This window comes from Haemaphysalis longicornis, unplaced genomic scaffold (assembly GCF_048455015.1).
Source record: "Haemaphysalis longicornis isolate Haplotype H1 unplaced genomic scaffold, Haemaphysalis longicornis Haplotype H1 scaffold_12, whole genome shotgun sequence".
NCBI lineage: Eukaryota > Metazoa > Arthropoda > Arachnida > Ixodida > Ixodidae > Haemaphysalis > Haemaphysalis longicornis.
This window is the reverse complement of record NW_027526225.1, coordinates 101196811-101220962: the sequence shown is the minus strand read 5'-3', so window position 1 is coordinate 101220962 and position 24152 is coordinate 101196811. Positions and strand designations below refer to the sequence as shown.

General features: G+C 46.3%; 1 long non-coding RNA gene across 2 annotated transcripts; it reads left to right on the top strand.

Moving 5' to 3' along the window:
- The first annotated feature begins 401 nt into the window (after positions 1–401).
- Positions 402–23856, top strand: LOC144162097 (uncharacterized). 2 transcript variants are annotated; one of them, XR_013320612.1, is made up of 5 exons: positions 402–928; positions 1904–1926; positions 3318–3445; positions 12602–12710; positions 23712–23856. It is a non-coding gene; the product is annotated as an uncharacterized LOC144162097 (long non-coding RNA). The 2 variants fall into 2 exon arrangements; XR_013320611.1 differs by lacking the exon at positions 1904–1926 and having other exon boundaries at positions 414–928.
- The last annotated feature ends 296 nt before the right edge of the window (positions 23857–24152 follow it).

The following is a 24152-nucleotide window of genomic DNA, read 5'->3' as shown; positions in this document are numbered from 1 at the left end:
AACATCATCACTCCCGCCCATGCTGCGTCACTGTACTTCAAAATTTGAGTCTTTCGTTATTTCTTGCGTCTTTTTTTTTATTTAATAATGTTTTGCAGTAAGGTATAGTGGGTAACCGTTCATCTTGGTGGTGAAAGCGCTGAAGCAACAGGTACGAAAGTAGCCGAGAAAGTAACAGGGACGATAGCGTCGTGTTGCCTCAGTTTTTTACTTTCGTCTTTGTTGTGTGAGCGCTTCCACCACCAAGATGAAATAGCGTTTTATTGTGGCTGGAATCAAGCTAAGTGACTGGCCAAAGGATAGTGGTTACAAAGTGAAAAAAAAACGTATTTTGTCTTTATAGCCCCTTTAAAAAGAAATGCAGTTGGCACTGACGTTCACGCGGTTTATTAGGTCGTAGCAGCTGTACCTTGCTTTAGTTGCAACGTCTTGTAACTATTGCCGAACAGGTGCGGCCCACTTTCTTTCCAGCTCGACTTCCAGATGACACCCTTGTCACATAGTTTTGTTTTCTCTGCTTAAAATAGAAACCTGTCTTTTAGCCTTATATTCGGGTGCGTTTCAATTTAGGCTGCACATATGCCCATATTCAAGCCGCCAGTCTTTCTTATACGTATCCGGTTCCATGCATTGTTCGAGTCGAACTCAAGGCCGCTTCTGTCAGCGCGCTCACTTTCTAGTTCTTCAAATTTTAAGCGTAGCTGGATGCACGTGGCTTTTCGCAAGGAAGCACAATGGGGCTGACGAATGCATCACATTTCAGCTTCTGTCTTTTGAAAGCCAGCTTCGTGATTTCAGTGCTCTTAAGTAGAGTAAAAGCACATTACTAGGTCGTCGCTGCGAAGCCACATTTACAAATACAAGCTTTTGTTAATGCTGAAATTTCCCGCAGCAGCCGAATGAAATAATTTGGGAAATCTATTTTCAGGTAAGTAGTACTTCGAAGATTTTTTAGAAATATTAAGAAATAGTGTCATCGCAGACACAGTAAATGCTAGTTGGGTGCTTAAAGTTATTAACAGTCTTCAATATTCGGGTTTCCGCTGTGCTAAAGTACGCCTGGTTTGGTATCACGATGAAAACATTTTCATGAAGCTATAAAACGTCTTTCGACAAGACGAACTGCTCTTATTTATACACAATGAAAGAAAACAAGGATACATGAAATTCGGAGGTTTACGTTTTGGATAATCGACAACTGAAAATATCTGCAGAAACTCACAGAATTGTCTAATAACGCGTAGCATCTTTATGCCGCTTATCTAGAAGGTGGGTTCTTTACAGCCAGATTTGGCTATGAGTAGCCATAGCCTAAGGTATTTGGCTGTGAGTAGCCAAACAGCTGCATCTCACCGGTACTCTCCTACGGGGCAGAAACTTGCAGGGTCACTAAAAGGGTTCAACTTAAATTGAGGACGACCCAGAGAGCAAAGAAACGGAAGATGATAGGTGGAACATTAAGGGACCAGAAGAGAGCGGAGTGGGTCAGGGAAGAAACGCGTGTTAAGGACATATTAGTAGAAATTAAGAAGAAGAAATGGGTGTGGGCAGGGCATGTAATGGGAAGGCGAGATAACCATTGGTCATTTAGGGTAACAGTGGATCCCTAAAGAAGGCAAGCATGGCAGAAGGGGGGGGGGGGGGGGGGGGGCAGAAAGTGACGTCGGCAGATAAGATCTAAAAGTTTGCGTGGGAAAATTGGTCGTAGTCAGCACAGGACCGGCATAATTGGAGATCTATGGGAGGGGCCTTTGCCGTGCAGTGGGCGTAGACAGGCTCTTGCTGCTGCTGATGATGATGAAGAGCCAAAGACCATAGGTCATGTTGTTTTTTTCGCCAATGAAGTAACTTTATGCCACTATGCCGATTGTCTTTATTTCGCCATTTACTTATTGTTCTGCAGATGCAAGGCGCAGCGCAGGGTTGGTACGTTATCCCTTTTTTTATTGGTATTTTGAATGTTCTATTTCGGGCTCTTTTTCTTTTAGTGCTCGGATTTGAACGATAAGTTTAACCCGCATATTTTTTATTTCGTCAGATTATTCCTATGAAAATTTTATTCTACCAGCAGAGCTGTTTAGGCTTTCAGTTCCGAGCGTTAACAAAAAGCTCTGCCCAGCCGAGCGCACGTGAGCGTGCGCCTCGGGAGGAGCACCCGGCGTCGTCCAGGCCTGCGCCACGTGAGGAGCTCGCAAAAAATACAAAACAAAAATACAGATCCCGCGTGAGCGTGAGACTCGTGAGGAGCCGGGCGTCGGCCTGCTCGACCTTCGAGAACACTCTGCCAAGCGTTCGTGGCGTGATCTCTCACGTGCTGTTCTCTTCGCCAGTTCCCATGCGTTCGCGCCTGGAGTGCACAGACACCGAGTTTGCGAAGTAGGTTGCCGCGGGCTAAAGCGCGTGTAAACGCGGCTTACCTTGGGAGATATGTGAAAGGCTGTGGACAAAATAATCCGGGCCTGCCAGTCGTGGAGAGCTTTCAGCGGCAAGTTTGGGACTCCATGTGAGGCGTAACAGCCGGGTTTCTGACGAAGGGACAGGGGCCGCCAGCTCTGCTGCTTCTCTAACCTTGCATCACAAGTGGAAGCTGCGGCACTTTTTTGTTTTTTTTTTATTTATTCGTTTTTCTTAATTCTCTTCGACCAATCACGTCCATTTATACTATTATACCGATTATATGTGTTACTTCCGCCAGTTATAACTTGTTGTGAAATTGCAAGCGTTAAACGGTTTAGTCATTATCACAAATTTATTAGTATTTCGAACGTTCTTGCGCTAGAGTCTTATTTGTTTAGTCTTCGGTTTTTGGAGGAGATGTATGAGACGCATGCTTTTGATATTGTCAGCTCATTGCTGGAATTTTTGTATTTTTGTTTTTATTTTTTGGTTTTTCGACATTCTGTTCCACCTCTTTCTTTACATTTAAGCTATTAGAACGATTTAATGAGTTACTTCCACTAGTTTTGCATAATTTCTTTTCGTGAACGCATGGCGTTAGACGGTCCTGGCTGTGTAGGTAGTCGGCAATGAATGCGTAAATGAATGCGTAAATGAACTCGTGAATAATAATAGATGCGTGGCCTACATCGCGGCACCCAGCAATGAATCAGCGCATTCACTCTTAAAGTAGAAGTAAACTGGTATTTCGTTTTTCGTCTCCACTTGAGAAGCATCCGCCGTGACTGTGTTCGAACCCGAGTCCTTGAGTTCAGCACCACAACGCCTTAGCCACGGAACCACTGCGGCAGGTGCCACAAAGCACATTGCTTTTATCAAATCACGTGATTTGGAATAAAATACCCGCATTTTCATTCCAGAAAATAATCAAAATAACAGAGGCCTCTAAACATGTTTTTGAAGACACTTCTTGGTGGTGTGGCTTTCCTCAGCATTTGCTCTACAAACGGAGTTTGTACTGCATCAAACCGGGTTGTTTTCTGTGGGCGTAAGTCTCGTTATCTTGCACCTGTGTTTTTTTCTAAAAATGCGTTATTTCGCATCTGAAGGTGTGATAATATGCCAAATATGCTTAAATTAGAATTTTGTTTATTCTGATTTTGTGCATCTTGAACCGCAAAACAACGTCATGGGGTCCGACACAATGGACTTGCTTTTCATATTTCTATGCATGCAACCTTGCTTGTCAGTCGTAATTTCTGTGCGACGTAGTGCAGATTGCCTTTTATAGTAGACGAGAAAACCTCTTGCTTTCTGTGCATTTTATTGGACATGCTATGTGATACCCATTTTTTCCGGGGGAAAGCGGAGGAAGGGGGGGGGGCGAGCTCTTTAACATAGAGGCAATTTTGTATAAATATGTCGTTGCTTTTCTATGCATTAAGCCCTTTCTAGTTTCCATCCTCAGACAAGCTTTTTCTAGAAAATTCCTTGCTTCATTTGCGGAAAACCCATCGCTTAAATAAAAAGATATAACTAGCATTCAAGTAGTTTAATTTTTCGGTCCGTAATAGGCTGATTTCAGTGCCCCATCTTTTCATAGAATGCGTTACATACGCTATTGTAAAGATCAATGTTGCAAATACCCTAACCATTCACAAGAATTTCTGTTTATACGCTATGTTTTTATAATCATCCGATAAGGTTTCGGCGTCGTGTGTCATCTGTAGTGTTTTCTATCCGTAGCTGCGATAAAAGACTCCCAAGATTATATGTAATTCCTTGGACTTGAGCTGATAGGTCACCAAGGAAGGGTAAACACTTGAGCAACACGATATGGAAAGCGGGATGTGGCCAGCCTCCTTTGTCCAGTAAGCCGCCACCGAAGGTAAAAATTTATACGCATATTTTTTGTGCGCCCGGGTGTCCCTTACTAAGATTGGTTTTTACAACGTGATCTGCCTACAGATTTTTCAAATTGCCATACGATTAATTGATTAATTGATTGATTGATTGATTGATTGATTGATTGATTGATTGATTGATTGATTGATTGATTGATTGATTGATTGATTGATTGATTGATTGATTGATTGATTGATTGATTGATTGATTGATTGATTGATTGATTGATTGATTGATTGACTTCTATCCCTTTCAGATCAGAACGATAGCATAGGCAATTTCACTACGCGTCTGAATGCATAGACGTTATACTAGCTTTCTTAATTCTGTTAGAAATCATATTACGAAAGATGACCTCATTTTACGGTGCAACGCATCATCTCGGCCCACAGAAACTTTATTAGTACTGGGCCCATGCAAAAAAGAGGAAAAAAAGATCGTTGCTTTTCTGACGTAAAAAGTCCTGCACTACCCTCCGCCGATACATGGATGAACATATAACCAAATAGGGCAATGCATTAGCAATCATCTCCTGCAAGAATTTTGGTAAAGCGATCACTATTAGCTGAGAAATTGTATATCAAAAAGCGCCCATTTCCACCGCCTCGCGTCTCGTCCACTTTTCGTCATTTTCCTCGCTGTTGACGGCACGCGAGCATTTCCTCCCATGGTGCTTCGATCCACAGAGGGCCGTCTCCAGTTATTTCCGATTCTGCACTCCGCTGACTTAACGTTGCGGTGGTTGCGGAGGCACTTGAGACGTTTTTTGTAGCGTAAGCTACACTGGCCGAGGTTGAGCAGTTTCGGGTGGCTCATGGAGAGCCGTGCTGTGCATGCGCGAGGAGCAGTGACGTCACTCGGCGCACAGAACGTTTCTCGCTGGTTGGCGTCTCACACACACGCCCAGCGTCTTCGCCGGCCTCCATTCCGCACGTGGCGGCCCGGTCCACTTGATGTGGCGGCGCGGTCCACAGCGCTGTGTGTGTAGCCACCTTCTTTCTGTCCCGTTCTTAGCGCTGTTTTTTGTTTGAAAAAACCACTTGATGATCATGCGAGAGGTGGCCGGGTGTGGAACCGATGGCTCGTGCGTCGCAGCAACACCGGCAGGCGCCTGCGGAACAAGCTTAGCTCTGGGGACATTGGTGACGCTGCGCCTGAGCCGCTTGATAAATATACATGTGTCACATAATGCGTATACCGTGTGTGGGCCATTGAAGCAACAGTAAGCATGATAATCAAGCAAATCCTAGACAATCAGGAAAGCTAAGAATAGCCACCTGAACCTGAGGCGCTTAGCTCACGCTACGTATATCCTGGCATAGCCGAGCTAAGCCACTGCTAATTTTTTTGAAGCGGTGGAGAACACGTGACGGCTAACGCACTGTTATAAAGGGTGCATCAGCCGCACGGGAAGAAGCGTATGCGTCTCGTTCTCTTTCACGCAATTCGCACGCTGTTTATCCGAGAAGCGCCGTCCCACATACCGCCCCACCTGTGGGGGGCCTTGTTTAGCGGTGTTGCCGGAATTACAGCCAGCGGCATGTCAAAAGGACCTTTGAAAGCGGCAAAGAATCCGTGCACGAAACACCAAAAAAGGTAAATATACAAAACACGATAGCGTGTAAGCATGCTGCAGGATGTAGGATTGTGTGAGTTGGTAATCCATGCTGTACTCCAATTGCGCAAAAAATTAACGAAGACAGGAGAGAGACGACACGAGACAGAGCGCACTTTCAACAAACTTTATATAGAAGAAATCACAGATTTATACTGTCCACTCTCTCTCATACACAGTCATCCAAAAAAACCAATTAACAAACACCTCCTCGCCTCACAAAATGAACGAAAGCCTAACCATGCAAGTTGACCGCCTTGAGCGACCAGGTTTTCCCGAGCACAGTTTTACGGCTGTTGCGCATGATGTCCTCAAAGAATCAAAGAAGGGTATATATTTTTTTTTTAATTTTGAATACCCTAAAGGCCGAAAGGGCTTTACATAGGGGGGGGGGGGTTGCAATTCAAACAATGTAACTCAACACATATCAATACAAACTACTAACGGCAGTCAGACATATCCGTGTAAATAGTTCAATTTACAAAAAAAAAATTAGAGAAAGAGAGAGAGTAAGAGGGCAATTAACATCTGCAGTGCATCACACCACTGAACCAGGCACTCGCGGGGGTCAGGTTTAGAAATAACTTACTGTTCAAAACAACAACAACAAAACAAATCAATGAAATCAAAGGGCTGACAAAAGTGGCATTTGTACATCTGATAGATGTGAAAATATCTTATACATTTAAAAACGCACCCAACGCAGATTGGAAAGCAGAAGTGTTAGTTAGAGACACAATATTTTGAGGAAGAACGTTCCACTCCTGTATAGACAATACCAGAGGGGAATTTTGATGTTTTTTTGTCCTGGAAAATATGGGAGCAACATTGCATGTATGGTCATTGCGGGTGGACACATAAGGACGGGAAGAATCTGAGTTGTTGAAAAAGACGAATTGGAATAGTAGAGAGAATGAAAAAGGGACAAACGGAAAATTTTCGGCGCGTGCTCAGATCAGGAAGGTTAAGTGACTGTTTTAATGCCGAAACGCTATGATAAGGAGAGTAGGTGCGCAAAATGAAACGGGCCGCCTTATTTTGGATGGATTCGATGCAATGTGTATAAGGAACGTGGTGTGAGGATGCCCAATAACTGAGGCGTAGTCGAGTGTAGCTCGGATAATGGAAATGTGCGCACGAAGTCTTGTGTCACTATTTGCTAGATGTAAACGGCGCTTAAGAAAACCAAGCTTTTTCATTGCCTTATTAGTGATATGTTCAATGTGCATATTCCAGCTTAAATCGGATGTGAAAATCACACCGAGGTATTTGGAAAAAGGGGTTCGTTCAATTATGCTACTGCGCAGCGTATATATGTTAGATGGAGGGTTTAACAGGGAAGAAAAAGTCACTGGTTTGGTTTTTTCTTCATTGATTTCCATTTTCCATACGCTACACCATTCCGCGGGGGTATTCAAATCTTTTTGCCGAATCGCTACATCACCCACAGTGCAGATTTGTCTATAAATCACACAATCATCGGCGAACAGCCGTATTGTTCAATTAATATTACTGGCTATGTCATTAATATATATAAGAAATAATAACGGGCCCAACACCGATCCTTGCGGAACCCCTGATATAACTGGACAGGAATCAGATAGGTTATCATTTATACGTACTGATTGAGTACGACCACATAGAAACTCATTAATCCATTGGCTGGTTTTTTCATCTAACTGGAGTCTGTTTATTTTACTAATTAGCCGTTTAGGGGCTACCCGATCGAATGCTTTGGACAGGTCAATAAGTATTGCGTCGGTGTGAAGTGATTTGTGCAAAGAATCCTGTAAATCTGTAGTTAGTTCGAACAACTGCGTTTGGCAGGAGCGCTTGCACCTGAAACCATGCTGATTTTCGGATAGCCAATTATTTGCATTAAGGTGGCACATAATGTGAGAGTAAATTATATGCTCTAGAAGCTTACAAACTGATGTGAGTGATATCGGGCGGTAATTGCTTGGACCGGATGGCTCACCAGATTTAAATATGGCTACAACATGACTAAACTTCCAATCATCAGGAAGGCAGCCGGTATCCAGTGATTGTTGAAATATTAACGACAACAAGTACGATGGTACATAGGAAGGCAGTTTCAGCAGTTTTGTGCTGATACCATCCGGTCCAGGACTGGAGTTTAGAGGGAGCCTGTCAATAGCGCGGAGTACACCTGTAACAGTGACGGTTATAGGCTCGCTTGGGTGCGTTATCGTGCAACTAGAAACTGTGCAGGGCTCATCAAGTGGGGGCTCATCGACAAAAACGTCACTAAATGTTTTGTTCGGAATATCAGGACATAATTCATTGGGCACAGTGAGACCGTTTGAATCCTTCAGAATAACTACACCATCGACATATTTCGGGTTAATTGTATGCCAAAACTTTTTGGGATGACATTTCAACAAATTAGGCAGCGTATCATTAAAATAATAATTTTTTGCTTCTTGGATTGTTCTTTCTGATTCACGAGCTAATTGTTTATATCTTTTCCAAGCGGGTCTTTTCCAAGCGTGAGCGGGTCTGTGAAAACGGTCAGAAAAACAAAAATATGCAGTCATTCCGTACAAGCATGGGTTATCGCACCGATTAAAAAAGATTGGAGCCACAGCTAATGTCAATGTCGTGTTTTTCGCACCCGTGAAGCTTGGATACTTGTGCAAAAGGAGCTACTGTAAATACAAAAAACCACCCTGTGAAGTCAACCACAGGGTTAGGTTTGTTGACTGCGCTACATGTGTAGTGTATGTCATTCCGTTAGACTGCAAAAAGATATACTTGGGGCAAACGGGGAGGTGCATTAATGGTCGCCTGCGCGAACGTGCCAACAATGTGAAAAATGCCAACTCAGGTCATTTCGCTATCCACTGTCGGGATCGCAAATGTACCCCCCTGTTTAATAAGTGTTATATTGTAGCAATGAACAAGAACCAAACGACCCGCGAGATCATTGAGGCCAATGAAATAGCACGTGCTGGGGACAGCTGTGTAAGCACTCCCTCCCTCGCACTTATGGAAAAGGAGATGTACTTCCTTGGGCAAGACAACGATTTATCGTGAAACCGCAATAGCAGCGGCACGTGCCCTAAGAGTGTGATAATGCGCAGAGGGGAGGAGGTGTTTGTTCATTGGTTTTTTTGGATGACTGTGTATGACAAAGAGTGGGCAGTATAAATCTGTGATTTCTTCTTAATAAAGTTTGTTGAAAGTGCGCTCTTTCTCGTGTCGTCTCTCTCCTGTCTTCGTTAGGTTTTGCGCAATTGATGTACAGCATGCTGCAGGAAGCGCTAATTAACCCCAGGTGCGGCCACAACCCCCCGACGCTGAGCAGACACCGCTTCTCTTCGCCGGAAGTGCGAGAAGAGGCCGTCCAATCGCAGGATTTCTGCTTCGTGACGCACATGGGAGGATCGATGACGTACATGCGCCTAAATGGCTGTGCCCAAAAACACACAGGAAAGGGTGACAAAGGCGCGACAAACTTTGCAACGAAAGTGCGAGCTTTCCGCTGCACGAAAAAAAGTTTTAGTAGGCACAGATGACGTTGGCCACCCAACGTAACGACTGCGCTTGTTCATTTAGTGTGCTCAAAACGACTTTCAGAACCCGTTTAACATCACCAAACGTTGATGTTAACAGCTAATGTGCCTGGCGTTCCCTAATTGCAAGGCTAATTTTCATAGAACTTCTCAAAGCCAGCAGGTCATTTACCGTTCGCGCCGGTTTAAGTTTGCCGTGTTCCACTGCTCGCGCCATCTCCTGGAACCTTTTGTTACTTTCCAACCTGCAACACTGCCACAAGGGGGCGCCGCGTGCGCTTTCGTTTTTTTTTTTTTTTCTCTGTGTAATATTTTACTTTCTATCATAAAAATCAGGCATCTACGTATTTTTAATAAAAATAACAATGACAGTATCACTTATTTACTGGTGTCTTGCCTGAAGTATTTCAAATGTTTTCTGTTTGCCCAACAATGTTGAGAAGTGTAAACACTGCCACTGGACTTAGTAGTTTAGACAAGCTGTTCCTATGTAAGCGTTTCGTTCAAGCCACGTTTTTCCTGGCTGCCAGTGTGCTTGGCGCTTGCTCTCCTCTTGGACAGGCCTTGCCCCCTCCACATAGCTTCAACCGCGTTACCACATTTCGTGCCATGAAAGCCTCGACCAAGAAATGCCTCGCTGTTAAAACGAATCATATAATAGCAACTCAGCTACAAATACTTCAAAAAAACAGAAATGAGAGCCGTATATGTTAAAAAAAGGCGGTGAAGCTATTCGGCTTCATCATATTCTATCGCTATCAGACGTACACGGGTAGACGGAGGGACGGACGGACGGACCAAAGTTTTTGTGCTAAGTAGCCTAACAAATACTGCCATCTTTAAAAACTTGATTGCAGAGCGTGCCCTGATAGCAGTAAGGAGAGAAGAACGTCCCGCTGTCACTCTGGTAAAAGCGCACACGCCTATGTAGCCACTCGCAACAAAACAAATGAACCATTAAAGGGACACTGAAGTGATACGTAAACATTGCGGGATTACTAGCGCAAATTGTAGTCCGGAGTCCCCAGGCCATGTGTCGACCACTCTGGGCGCGTTTACGCGATTTTATGTAGTAGAAAAATTAATTCGAAAATGCTGTCCTCCTCTCTTTACGCTCGCCCATTTTCTGTGGCGTTTTCGTGTGACGTCAGGAGGTGCCGAGCTCGCAATTGGCTGCGCTACTGCACGGCTCCCCGGCCTTCAGGCAGTCAGTCGGCCCGGCGTTTCGTCCGCCGGCCGCCGACGGGTCGTCGCAATTCGTTCGCTCAGTTGAAACGAAGCCAGGACACGTTTGTGAATGGAAGAATGTGCCTTTCTTTACTTGGTTAGTTTGTACACTGTATCTAGCTCCAATTAAAGGTCGCTTCACACAAGCGCTGCACAAGCGCACATGCGACGCTTCGCTTACTGGTACGCCAGTAGGAAAATATAAGGCCTCTTGAAGGTGGGAGAAGAGTCAGCGAAGTCAATATAGGTACTAAGGAAATAAAATCAACTGATATTTTTACCGTACAGCGTAAAAATAGGGTGCGGGAAGCACTTTTTTGCGCTGGGCGAACAAGCACAGCGGTCAGCAGCACGACTACGCATCTGCGAACGCTTTCCCGTCTAAGAAATGCAATTACTAGACGTGATATATTCTGGAAACTTGGGGGATGCTTACTGCATGAGCGCAACACAACAAATAGTCACCTAAGCTGCTTGAAATGCCAAAACTAAATAAAAGTGTAAACTGGTTATACAATATATACCTTATATTACCAAAGTCGGCAGAGCCTGACCTGTGGCTGAGTTGTTTAAAGCGCTGGGGATGTCATCGCAAGTGTTTTGCAAGTCGCGAGTTCGAATCGCCGCGGGTGCAGTTTTTTTTTATAAGTGAACTTTTTCGTTTTCAGCCGATGTTTTCTATACTGAGTTCACCTTTTTTTGGGCCGCAACTTTCATTGCTCCACGAACTAGTTCACAGAACGCGCGCAGGCTGGCACTGGCGCGCTAGCGAGTTCTCGTTGGCGTGCTGTTGCCATTAGCACCGACTGCTTGCGGGCATTGGACACAGGCCAGAATCAACAGCCGCTTGGCCTGGTGCGAACACGCTTTTTACGATACAGGCATGAGTGAGGCAAGCTCCAAATATGGGGGAAAAGCGCATGCCATTTGAGCGTCTGCGGGGACGCGGAGGGCGCTCATGCACTGCGTAGGCCTCGGCTAGTGAATGCTACGATTCCAAGCCGTCCTGGGAGGCTTATCTTACGCATTTTACAGCCGAAAACATGGCAGAAGCGCGGTACGATGATTACGGAGATATTGAGAATGACCATCCAACAACGCCATCGGTTGTGTTTTACAGAACCGAAGCCGAAACCGAAACTTGTTTGATTGCTAACCTTGGGCATCGTCCAATCAAAAAATCTCCCACCTCCCAACGTCACAGCTTTAGTTGGTGCGGCCGCCGCAAACCGCGCATAGTAGTTTTTCTTCTTTCGCGCTGTGTAAAATAATTACCGATTTGTCAACCGGATAAACGATGAAAAGTGTGCTAATTTGAGCCAGTCTACGCAGTGCAAGCAAAAACGGGAGCTTGAAAAATTCACTTCAGTGTCCCTTTAACAGATCTTGCTGCTCAGCAATATAGCTAAGAGGTACAGACAGCAAGAGCGGCGGCCGCTTTTCTGCTGGTGGAGGCGAAAAGCCAAAAGGCCCGTGTGTTCGAGGTTGCGGCCCATGTTAAAGATCCCCAGGTGGTCGGAATTAATCCGGAACCTACCACTACGGCGCGCCTCATAACCCAGGGCAGCTCGCGCCGCGTAAGCCCCCCCCCCCCCCCCCCCCCCCAATCACATCATCGCAAGGGAGAACACCAAACTTTCGATTCCCGGCCGCGGCGGCCGCTTTTCTGATGGAGGCGAAAAGCAAAAACGCCCGTGTGTACGAGATTTCGGCGCACGTTAAAGATCCCGTTTAGGTGGTCAAAATTAATTCGGAGCCCTCACTACGGCGCGCCTCATCGCCTGCGTTGCGTCGGCGCGTTACACCCTGCAATCAATCAATCAACACCAAACTAAAAAAATACAAAAGGACGAATTCAGCGTCAGAAGTATAGCTTGCCACAATATAATGACATACACATTGTATACTTTCCTGTACACAGGTGACTGCAGACTGCCCAATGGCACTAAGATTAAACACAGGGATCAAGTGCCTTACAATAAGCCATGCGTGCTATTTGTTTGCAACAACGGGACGCTCTACAAACAAAAGTAAGAGATATATTCCGTTCTTTTGCAGTTGCCCGCTCATTTTTCGCGCCCTCTGCATCGACTGTGCGTAGACATTTTTTTTTTATAATGTCAAAAATTTAAAAAAAAATGGCCGCGTATCTGCTCCTTTCGTTGCAAATGTCGTCAAAAGACGATAGTCTTTATCGACTTTCGCCAAGTAAATGCCTCCCTTCGCTTTCCCGATCACCGCTCATGTTGTTGCTCTTGCGTCGTCCTCCAGTCCCAAGGTAAAGACGCCAAAGGTTTGCTTAAATCATTTTAAATTTCCCGCGTTCCACTGCTCCAAACCGGGTGTCTCGATGCCAACGCTGCCGTACGGCGAAGACGCGCGTTAATCGAGGCGCGTTAATCTAGGCGCCCTTCTTCAACGTTTCTAGAACCGCGTTTCCCTACTCCACGTGCGTTTCAAGCAGAACGTGAAACCTATCTAGTGGAACCTTTCGTAACTGTTGCCGGTTGATTTCTTAAAATGGCACCAGAAGCTATAGTGGCGCGGGTGACAGCAGACGACGCCGAAGTGAATTTTTTTCTGCACTTGATGAAGTATTTAATTTCGCAAAAGTCAGGCAGGTTTGATTTTTTATAAAGGAACACTGCAAATATCACTTCTGTATCAATTTGTTGTCTTATATTTGCGTAATGTCTTGTTCTTCTTCAACAATGTTGACAGGTATGAACATTACACCGGACTTACACGGGTAGATTTAGCTGTAACTATATAAGACTATTGCGCAGGCATTGTTTTACTTTGGCCGGGTGGCTGAATCGAGTCACAGACAGACAGGCCGACAGACAGTCCAAAATTTCTGGGTTTAAGGAGCCCAAGAAAGACTATCGTCTTTAAACGTTGAAAGGCAGTAAAATCAGTTTGTGAAATCAGTTTGCACTGCAATAGTCAGTTGAACTCGTAATTGTTTCTTTTATGATTAGAAGTTAAAAATTGGCCGCGTATCTGCTCCTTTCGTTGCAAATGTCGTCAAAAGACGATAGTCTTTACCGACATTTGCCAAGTAAATGCCTCCCTTCGCTTTCCCGCTCACCTCTCATGTCGTTTCTCTTGCATCGCGCAACTCCCAAGGTAAAGACGCCAAAGGTTTACTTAAATCATTTTAAATTTTCCGCGTTCCACTGCTCCAAACCGGGTGTCACGATGCCAACGCTGCCGTACGGCGAAGACGCGCGTGAATCGAGGCGCCCTACTTCAACGTTTTTAGAACCACGTTGCCCTACTCCACGTGCGTTGCAAGCAGAACGTGGAACCTATCTAGTGGAACCTTTCGTTACTGTTGCCGGTTGATTTCTTAAAATGGCGCCAGAAGCTGTAGTGGCGCGGGTGACAGCAGGCGACGGCGGAGTGAGTTTTTTTTTTCTCCAGTTGATGAAGTATTTAATTTTGCAAAAGTCAAGCATGTATATTTTTTTATGAAGGCACACTGCAAATATCACTTCTGTATTAATTGTTGTCCTATATTTGCGTAATGTCTTGTTCTTCAACAATGTTGACAAGTATTAACATTACACCGGACTTAGACGGGTAGATTTAGCTGTGACTATATAAGACTATTGCGCAGGCATTGTTTCACGTTTCACTTTGGTCGGGTGGCTGAATCGAATGACAGACAGACAGACAGACAGACAGACAGACAGACAGACAGACAGACAGACAGACAGACAGACAGACAGACAGACAGACAGACAGACAGACAGACAGACAGACAGACAGACAGACAGACAGACAGACAGACAGACAGACAGACAGACAGACAGACAGACAGACAGACAGACAGACAGACAGACAGACAGACAGACAGACAGACAGACAGACAGACAGACAGACAGACAGACAGACAGACAGACAGACAGACAGACAGACAGACAGACAGACAGACAGACAGACAGACAGACAGACAGACAGACAGACAGACAGACAGACAGACAGACAGACAGACAGACAGACAGACAGACAGACAGACAGACAGACAGACAGACAGACAGACAGACAGACAGACAGACAGACAGACAGACAGACAGACAGACAGACAGACAGACAGACAGACAGACAGACAGACAGACAGACAGACAGACAGACAGACAGACAGACAGACAGACAGACAGACAGACAGACAGACAGACAGACAGACAGACAGACAGACAGACAGACAGACAGACAGACAGACAGACAGACAGACAGACAGACAGACAGACAGACAGACAGACAGACAGACAGACAGACAGACAGACAGACAGACAGACAGACAGACAGACAGACAGACAGACAGACAGACAGACAGACAGACAGACAGACAGACAGACAGACAGACAGACAGACAGACCAAAATTTCTGGGTTTGAGTAGCCCAAGAAAGACTATCGTCTTTAAAATGAACTTCCTTTCAAACCAAAGGGGAAAAAATAGGTATTGTCGCGCCTACCTCGCGCACTATCTCAGTGACGTTACATAAGTTTGCCAAGTTGTTCAGCGCTAGATATGCATTCTAAACTATAAAGTGATGTAAAAGTGTGCAAACAAGTTGGTCAATATCGCTGAATTGCAATGCCGGTAATCCAAATATACCCCTAGCACCAGTTGATTAGCGATAAAATGCTGTAACTGTGAAAACGGTAACTACGTCCCCATATACATTTAAGTCACACATAGTGCATATTAAAAACGAATCTGTGGCGCTCTTGAGGCGTTTTATCTGAAAGTAGAATAAAGGTTAAATCATGGGTGGAAGAGAGACGTCTTTTTGTTGCTTGGAACAACTTGTGCGTTCTCTGCCAAAAACTTGAAACTACAGAACACGTGTTTATAGCGTGTGAAATTTCATTTTCTTCTGGGACGTCCTGATGAGAACCCTAAAGAAGGAGTATCCAGTGACACCCTATGGATTCAGGTTGCTCGGTGTAAATAATGATGACGATGTACCGCAGGATGTGATTATGCTTTTGGAATCGTATAGCATCTGGCGTTCTCGAATGCTGGTGCGCCATGCGGATGTCAATGCGCTCACCCAGGGAAAAAGTGAACTATCTGTGTGAGTTGTATAAAGTGGAAAATCCTGATGCTGAAATCTTGCCAGTAGTTCTAAAATTGATATAATTTCATGTTTATAGTATTTTCCGCCATCCAAAACATGGTAGGCGTTTTTTTTACGTCGTTAGCTTGTAAAAATGTAAAAAAAAGAAATAAAGAAAAGAAAGTCTCGTAGTGTAGTAGTTCCGCTCCTGCTAAGCAAATATCTTAAACCAGTTTCAAATACCGTTACCGGTTTTTTTTTTCTTTTTCAAGGGTGTGTCATATTTCAATATGAACATTTTTATCACGCACATAATCTATTTATGACATCTTTATGCATTACAAATGGGATTTCGGGTATTTTTGTTGTTTTTTGTTCCGTTTAAGCTACTGCTTCGTGTACGTTTTTGCGGGTTTTCCCCTTTTAGGTCGATCTTGGCTATTCCTGTTGAATATTTTTCTACGCCGTGGTTTTCAACCATTGCAGGTCCGTGTTGGCTCTTTTTTATTTCAGTTCGGGTGGTTTTGTATGCTTTAGGTACGTTTATGATGTGATATAACCTCCATAAGCTAGCTCGGGTGACGGATGGCTGCACTGACTAGGAAACGCATATACGCGTCCCCATGATACGGTGTTGGTTATTTGCAAATATAACTATGAATGAAGAAAAGACAGAACAGCTCGAGCTAGAACTGCTCGCTCGAATACTGTCACCGAGGACGATTATCTCATTGGTGCAGCGATGATTATGGTCTATAAAGTTTCTACATCTACCCCAGCCATACATAAGCCGTGTTCAGCCCGCGTCCAGTAGGTGTATTGAGTTCGTCAAGAACCGCCGAGGCAATTGAAGGTCGCAACTGCCACAGGGGCCGTATTTCGAACGCACGCCAATAATGTCGATGCAGCCAATCCAGCCAGGTCGAAATTCAAACACAGTTGTAGCGGAAGCCCCTCGGCACCCGCGCGCATCCCTTTCTCCCCGGTCTGCAGCCGGCTGGACGACAGGGCGCCTTTGTTGAAGACGCGTACTAGCGACGCCACCGCGGCTTAGGGATTAGTCCTGGCGCCTTTGAGGTCTGCTCGCTCGTGGGGCCTTTTTCCCCTGTCTTTTGAAGGGCGCGGGGGTTCCAAATAAACAGTCTTGTCTTGAAACTGCAAACATGCTCCACGTCTGCTTTCTCGCCTCCTTCAGCAGCCAACGTTCCGGGCGGCTACAAAATTGGTGACCCGAACAAAGTATCAACGAACACGCCGCGGTGAGCTCCGACGACAACGCTGCTGCCTCCACGCCTGCAATCATCGCCACAGAACTGAAGCTACTAAAGTTTTGGCCTAAAAATCCAAGAGTTTGGTTCAGCCAAGTGGAAGCCCGTTTTCAGCTCCGGCCCATCACCTCGCAGTCGACGAAGTACCTTCACGTCGTCGCAGCCCTGCCCCCAGAAATCGCCGACGCTATCGACGGCATTTTAGTTTCACCCCCCCCCCCCCCCCCCCTCTTCAAGGAGAATACGACACCCTCAAGAAGACAGTGCTGGCCCGCCTCGAGGCGCCTGAAGAGAGCAGACTTCAGCAGCTCTTATGTCGGGAAGAGCTGGGCGACCAACGACCTTCCCAACTGCTGCACCGGTTGAGGCAACTACTCGGTGTGCACGCGAGTCAGGACAGCCAGCTCCCACTTCTTCGTGAACTTTTAAAGACGATAGTCTTCCTTGGGCTACTTAAACGCAGAAATTTTTTTTGTCTGTCTGTCTGTCTTTTTTTCTTTATTACCAGTCTTCAGCACACACTTACAACACAAATATAACCACACTGCATTTGGTACAACACACACCGACATAAACATACCAGCCATGCCTCCGGCTAGGCTTTGTCATTTAATCATCACTTTAGAGAAATTAACGGCTCTAGAAAATCCAACCAATCTGGTACTGGTTGCTGGACTCTCAGCCCCTTTACGAACTGCGTGACACTCTCCCGTAGAAACTGCCGGGCCTGTCGGGCATCCACGTCGCCATGGAGCCACGCCATGCACCCCCGCCATTGCTGTGAAGGCCCAGAAGCATTATTAAATCGTAGGGGACTCCTTCGTTATTCTCTGTGGGTAAATACCGTATACCATGCGGGGTAAGTGGGAAGTCTTTGTTAAAGTTTGCTGCATAACATCCCAAAAGTGAACCGCCATCCATCAGTGTATAAAAACGTGGTCTATGTTATCCGGTTGTTTACATATTGTGCAGTCAGTACCCCACGGTGCATCTAACCACTTTTCTTTTAACCATGTTTGCACAGTAAGTGTCCCCGAATGAAGTTTGAAAAAAAAAAGACTTCCCCCCGGTTTTACAGCCATACGCTTAACTCTTTTTAGTACATCCTGCCCTGGGCCTTCTTTGTACAGTTCTCTATATCGCGGTAGCGGGAACAGACTGTCGCAAACATCTTTATATAATTTTCTACGTGACACATGTACTCAAATATTCCACCGAAAAACGAGTTGACAGAAACCTGAGTGAGATGACAACTTATTTAAAATATCCTGAAATCCTTCCCTGTATGTGCAAACTGAATACGACAAATTCCGGCAGCGCTTAAGGCAGCCGCACCTGGCAAACTGTTCGCAAAAAAGGATCGCTTGTATCGCGAAGAAAAAGGAACCTATTCTTTCCATCTGTCTGTCTGTGATTCGATTCAGCCACCAGCACAAAGTAAAATTGATATTGCGCTATAGTCTGATATACTCACAGCCAAATGTAAACGTCTAAGCCCGGTTTATATGTTCATACTTGTCAACTTAGTTGAACAGGAACAAGACATTACGCAAATATAAGACAGAAAATTAGTACACAAGGGATGTTTACAATGTTCCTTTATTAAAAAATTCATGGATGCTTGGTTTTTCTATAGCAAATGATAATCTACATCTACTGCAGAAAACCGCCGCCTCCTGGCGGCATATGAAAAATCACGCGGCAACAGTAACGAAAGGTTCCATTAACTAGTTTCACGTTCTGCTTGGAACGCACGTGGAGCACGGCCACGCGGTTCTATAAACCTTGTACTCGGCCGCTTCCATTCACGCGCGTTTCCGCCGTACTGCCACGCTGGCGTAGAGGAACCCGGCCTGTAGCTGTAGAACGCGGTAAATTCAAATCGCTTTGCGCAAACCTTTAGTGTGTTTACCTTGGGATGAGCGCGACGGTACAGGAACAGCATGAGAGGTGAGCGGGAAAGCAAAGGGGGGCATTTCCTTAGAAAATGTCTACAAAGACTATTGTCTTTTGCCGACATTTGCAACGAAAGAAACAGATACGCGGCCAATTTTTTATGCAACGGCTGCCCCAGTCGGTGCGCGTGGTTCCCGCGGGTTCAGATGAGACGTCCCTTGATCGGCTCGCGCGACTTGCCGATTGCATCACGGAATACTCTGCTCCAAACTTCGCGCCCATGGCTGTTGCAAGAACACACGAACAACCAGATCGACTGTCGCTCCTTGAGGATACAGTGCAACAACTTACCGAGACCATGCAGCAACTTTTGCTGTCAGGCGCTCCCCAACAGGGCGAGCAACGACGCAACCGATCCCCTTCAAGACAGCCAAGCTCTTCCCAGAGAAGCCAGTCACGAGATAGACAGGACGCGAGTTTGCTGGTACCACCGTCGTTTCGGCACGGGTGCTAGCCGCTGCACTAAACCTTGCTCGTTTCCGGGAAACGCTCCGGCCAGTCGTTAACGGTGGCTTACGACATCGGCCCTCCACCCAGCCGCCTGTTCCTCGAAGTGGACCGCGTAAGCAACTCACGCCTGCTAGTCGACACAGGAGCCGAAATCTCTATCGTCCCGGCAACCCCCGAGGATCGCCGACGTAGCAAGAACATATCGTCCCTGCAGGCGGTGAGCAACACTGCCATCGCTACGTACTGCGTCGCATCTCTGCTTGCGCGTGTTGATGGTCGGGCACTGTGCGTCGTCGTTGTCGCCGTCTTCTCGGCGGTCGTCTCTGTCATGTTGGGTACGCGTCGCGCCGTGTAGCTGTCGTCGTGTTCGGGAGTCTCGTCAGGGTTCCGTCGGGTCGTCGGGATGAGGGCATGTCTTGAATCACGGTCTTCGGCGTCCTTGCGTCGTTGGAAGGTTTTCATTTTTCCGCCATCGTGCAACTTCACCCCCAGAAGTTGCTGCTTTAGTTTCCCCCGCGTATGCTGGGGGACATTCCACGTGCGAAATCAGCATTGCTACGGCGGTTGGGCGACTGGTATGGGTAGGGCGACAGCGATCGGTTGAAGCGGGCTGGTCCTCGGTTGGTGTTGGACAGGTACTTTCGTCGATCTCAGTAGGGCGCTGGCCCGGTCGGGGGCGTGGGGCGTCGACGGAGAAACCACGCAGTCAGTGTCATCTTTACGGGCAGCGAGGATAGATGTGATCGGCCTCTCCGCAGTGGTAGCACAGCGGACGATTATCCCCGGTTCGCAGTACGTCCGTCTTCCTCGGCGCCTGGTTTTGGCCTGCAGGGGGTCGGGTGGGCGACAGTGGACGGCGGTACGGCGGGACTTCTTGATGACGGGTTGGAGCAGGGCGGGGTCGACGAACAGCCGCGGAGTTGGTCATAGCTTTAGGCTCGCGTGGTACTTCGGAAGGGGTAGAGGTCCCCAAAGCGAGTTGAATTTCTTCTCGGATCACGTCGCTCATAGAGGTGACTTGGGGTTGCGGCGTTGTTGAGAAGAGTATCCGCAGTCCTTCCGTGACGACAGCGCGGATTGTCTCACGTAGCGTGTCAGCGCTAAGAGCCCCGGAATCGATCATGTCCGCAACTATCGCATTGATGGGACGGTCGTACTGCCTCATGCGAATTTCCGACGTCTTCTCCATGGCGGCCGCCTCGGACACGAATTCGACCAACAATTTGGGGGGGGTTGCGGACAAGGGAAGCAAAAAGTTCTTCCTTTACTCCTCGCATAAGAAACCTCAGTTTCTTTTCTTCCGTCACAGCCGGGTCCGCGCGATGAAATAGCCGCTTCATTTCCTCAACGAAGATTACGACTCCTGCGTTCGGGTGTTGCGTTGAAGTTTCCAGTAAAAGCGCAGCTCGTTCTTTTCACACCACGGTCGTGAAGGTCTTTAAGATTTTGAAGCGTGAAGCTTTTGAACTGCGTCCAGTCGGTCAAGGCGCTCTCGTGGTTCTCGAACCAAGTTCGAGCTGCATCCTCCAAGTAAAAGAAAACATGCCGGAAGGTTTCTTCATCGTCTCACCTGTTGAAGATCCGCACGCGCTCCAGCTTCTCCAACCATTCCTCGGGGTCTTCAGCGGGGGCTCCTCGCAATGTTGGCGGTTCCCGGGGCTGCTACAGCACGATTGGTGATGTTGGTTCTTGCCCCATGGTGGTGGTTGCAGCAGACGTTTTCTTGGGTCTTTTTGGCCGGAGGCCAAACTCGGGCGGCAATCCTTGCAGTCGGCGGCTGGCTCTAGTCGGACTGGCCTGGGGGCTTGCAGAGGTCGTAGTGAGCATAAAAGATGCGTGCCCAGCACCTCTACCAGATCTCACAAAGCCAGAGACGACGCACTTGTCTTGAAGGAAAACACGTTCATTGGAGCGACCTTGTGCTCCCCTAACAACTCAAAGAATACACAGGCGGCGAAGCAGCAGTCAACCAAGTGACGTGTGCGAGCGAGCGTCGACGATCGGAATGCCGTGGCGTCTGCTCTGCAGGCTTCTATCTTTCGGTGCGAGTGTTTCTGGAACCGTCGATTTACATCCAGAACAAAGAAGATTATTCTAGGCTGTTCACGTTAGTTCGGAACGCTCTCCCTATCACAAGAGATAACACATGCGGCATAGAAAGAACGAATGGAACACGCGCTTCCCTTGGCACATAGATAACACAGACCGGCGCAGCCGGGCGGTAAAAGCAAACAATAAATAAACAAACGCATACATGGTTCGCGGCAATATCAAGTCCTTAAAACCGTAATCATGGCATAACTGTTCGGGTCGAGATTCAGTTTGTTACGATAGCGATGGGTATAAAATAGAAATTCGGGGCGCAAAAGCCACATTCGACTACTCGATAACGTTGTCTGGAGCGCGATCGCGGTTGCGTAGCATAAGCCTTCTCATTGCGTTTTCATATGAATAAACAACGCACGCTGCCTTGTACGCGGCCACAACAAAATCCAATTTCTGAAGAAGGTAGTGTATGCCTTACAACACCAATAAAATATCGACATGAAATTTCTGAGCCTACCAAACATCCCGAAACCTCTTAATAAGACGTTTGTGACGGTGCAGAAAAATTATTGCATTGGGCACAGAAAAAACAATTATCTAATATAAGACTACAAAAGTAATAGAAAACAGCCATTTTATTTTCTGTTGCGCAATGCGTGTGTGCCACCCTATGCTTGGAGCGTACCATTATATCATAAGAGCATCTCAAAAATAGTTTAGGGAAGCCTACGCATTTTGAATACTTATTGAGGAGCAATGAGCGCTGAACCTCGCAATAAGCTAGAAAGGATGAGTTGCACACTACCTTCTGAGCGATGCTCCAGGAAAGTTGTTCTCTCGCTCCTTGTGTTTTGCAAACTTGTGCAGAATACAGCTTGAAATTATTCTGAGAAGTCAGACGCGGGCAAAACAATTGAATTACTGAAAATACGTTTTTTGTTGCACTAAAGCATTAAAGCGGCCGATTTCTAGCGCGGGCACTGCTGCCCCTGACAAGTGGACGACAGCGGCAGGAGTGTAGCAGCGGCGTGAGTATAGCAAACGACAGGGGCGCCAGTCCTTAAGGCCCTAGAGCTTCTCACTAGCTGAAACTCTATGCCTAAGCCGACGTCAGAGCCAGGGGGCGCCACTCAAACGTCTCACATAATTGGAGATAATTGGTCTGACAGGATTTCAAAAAAATTGGCTGGAAAAAACTCACACTCAAGACAGGCGGCATGCGAATGATACACATTAGTACATAATTCTCTGAATCTCTGCAGAATTTTTCTGACACTGGGCTCTCTGGTACGTTCAACAGCAGTTCTCTTGGGATATCTCTCAACAACGTCAGTAGCCCGCTGTTCAGTGTCGTGCATCGCTTTCCTTTTTGTGTCTTATCTTGCCCTTTCAGTTCTCTAGGTGGGACATTCGTGGTCTCCCTCTCGAGGCATTCGCCATACAGAAATTATGCCGATGTCGTGGGATTCAATGAGCAGCCGCCTGTCTTCATTGCCAAGCGCTGGCAATGAAGGTGTTGAATTCTATCGTTTTGCTTGCGATTAGAAATCTAACGCATGCGAGGATTCTGTCATCGAGTCTTCTTCACAGTTCTTCAAATAACCTGAGTCATGGAAATTTTCTGTAATTGTAAAAAAAACTCATTGAAGAGAATGTGTGGCTGGCCGTGTTGGTTGAGGTCTACAAACATACTGAGTGGCGCAAATACACAACACACAAGAAAGAAGGCACGGACAGGCGCCTGTACGTGTCTTCTTTTTTGTGCGTTGTGCATTTGCGCCACTCAGTATGTTTGTAAACTCATTGAAGTTCGCAGATGAACTTATTAAACGTGTTTGTGGGGCCATGGAATCTAAATCGTCAATAAAACATACTTATTACGTGTTATCCGTGTGGAAATAAGCAGTAGAACAGACATTGGGCTACCGGGAAGTGTGCGTTGAATATGTGCACGCACGCCCGCACACGCGCGCCCGTTCATGAACACAAAACAGGATTTTAGCATTCCATTCAAAACGTAAAAATGCTGTTCGTGGCCTCTAATAATGCTTTTAACTATCTAAAATAAACTAATGATTTCTTGCTCCAGATTTACAATTTTCATAGAAGTGTGTGTACTTTGTCAGCGTCTGTATTTTATATAATAAAACAACAAGCTTGTTTGCTAGTGAAATTGAAAACAGATATTTGTAGGTACAGAAAATAGCAATTGTCAAATCTTTTCATTGTGGTTTACAACAGATGCTTTGGAGACGGTTTTCCAGACTGTGTGCTTCGGAACTGCGGAAGGGGGCTATATCCTGACTGCTGTCCAAAGGACGTCTGGTGCCGTTGGGGTAATAAATGGAGAAAATTTCAATAAAGTGTACATAGCCTTGTGAACCAACCAAGCATCATATTGTTCCTGTTGTCTTCAAGTCAACATGTGGTGCTTGCGGTTGACTTCTGGCTCGATCCTTGAGCTGACTTCCATTAGCGGCCTGTTGTTTCCGTACTGAAAAAGAGACGGGCACAGCGCCATTCGTGTACCCGCCTCTGTATTATTGCCGTATCTCTGCTCTGTTTATCTAAAGTTTGGAGACAGGAAAAGCGATATTGGTGGAAGCGCTGTTGACTGCGATGATTTAACGCAGATGAGGGCTAGTGGGCTTCGTGTTACAGGAAAAGGGTGCCAAAAGGGGG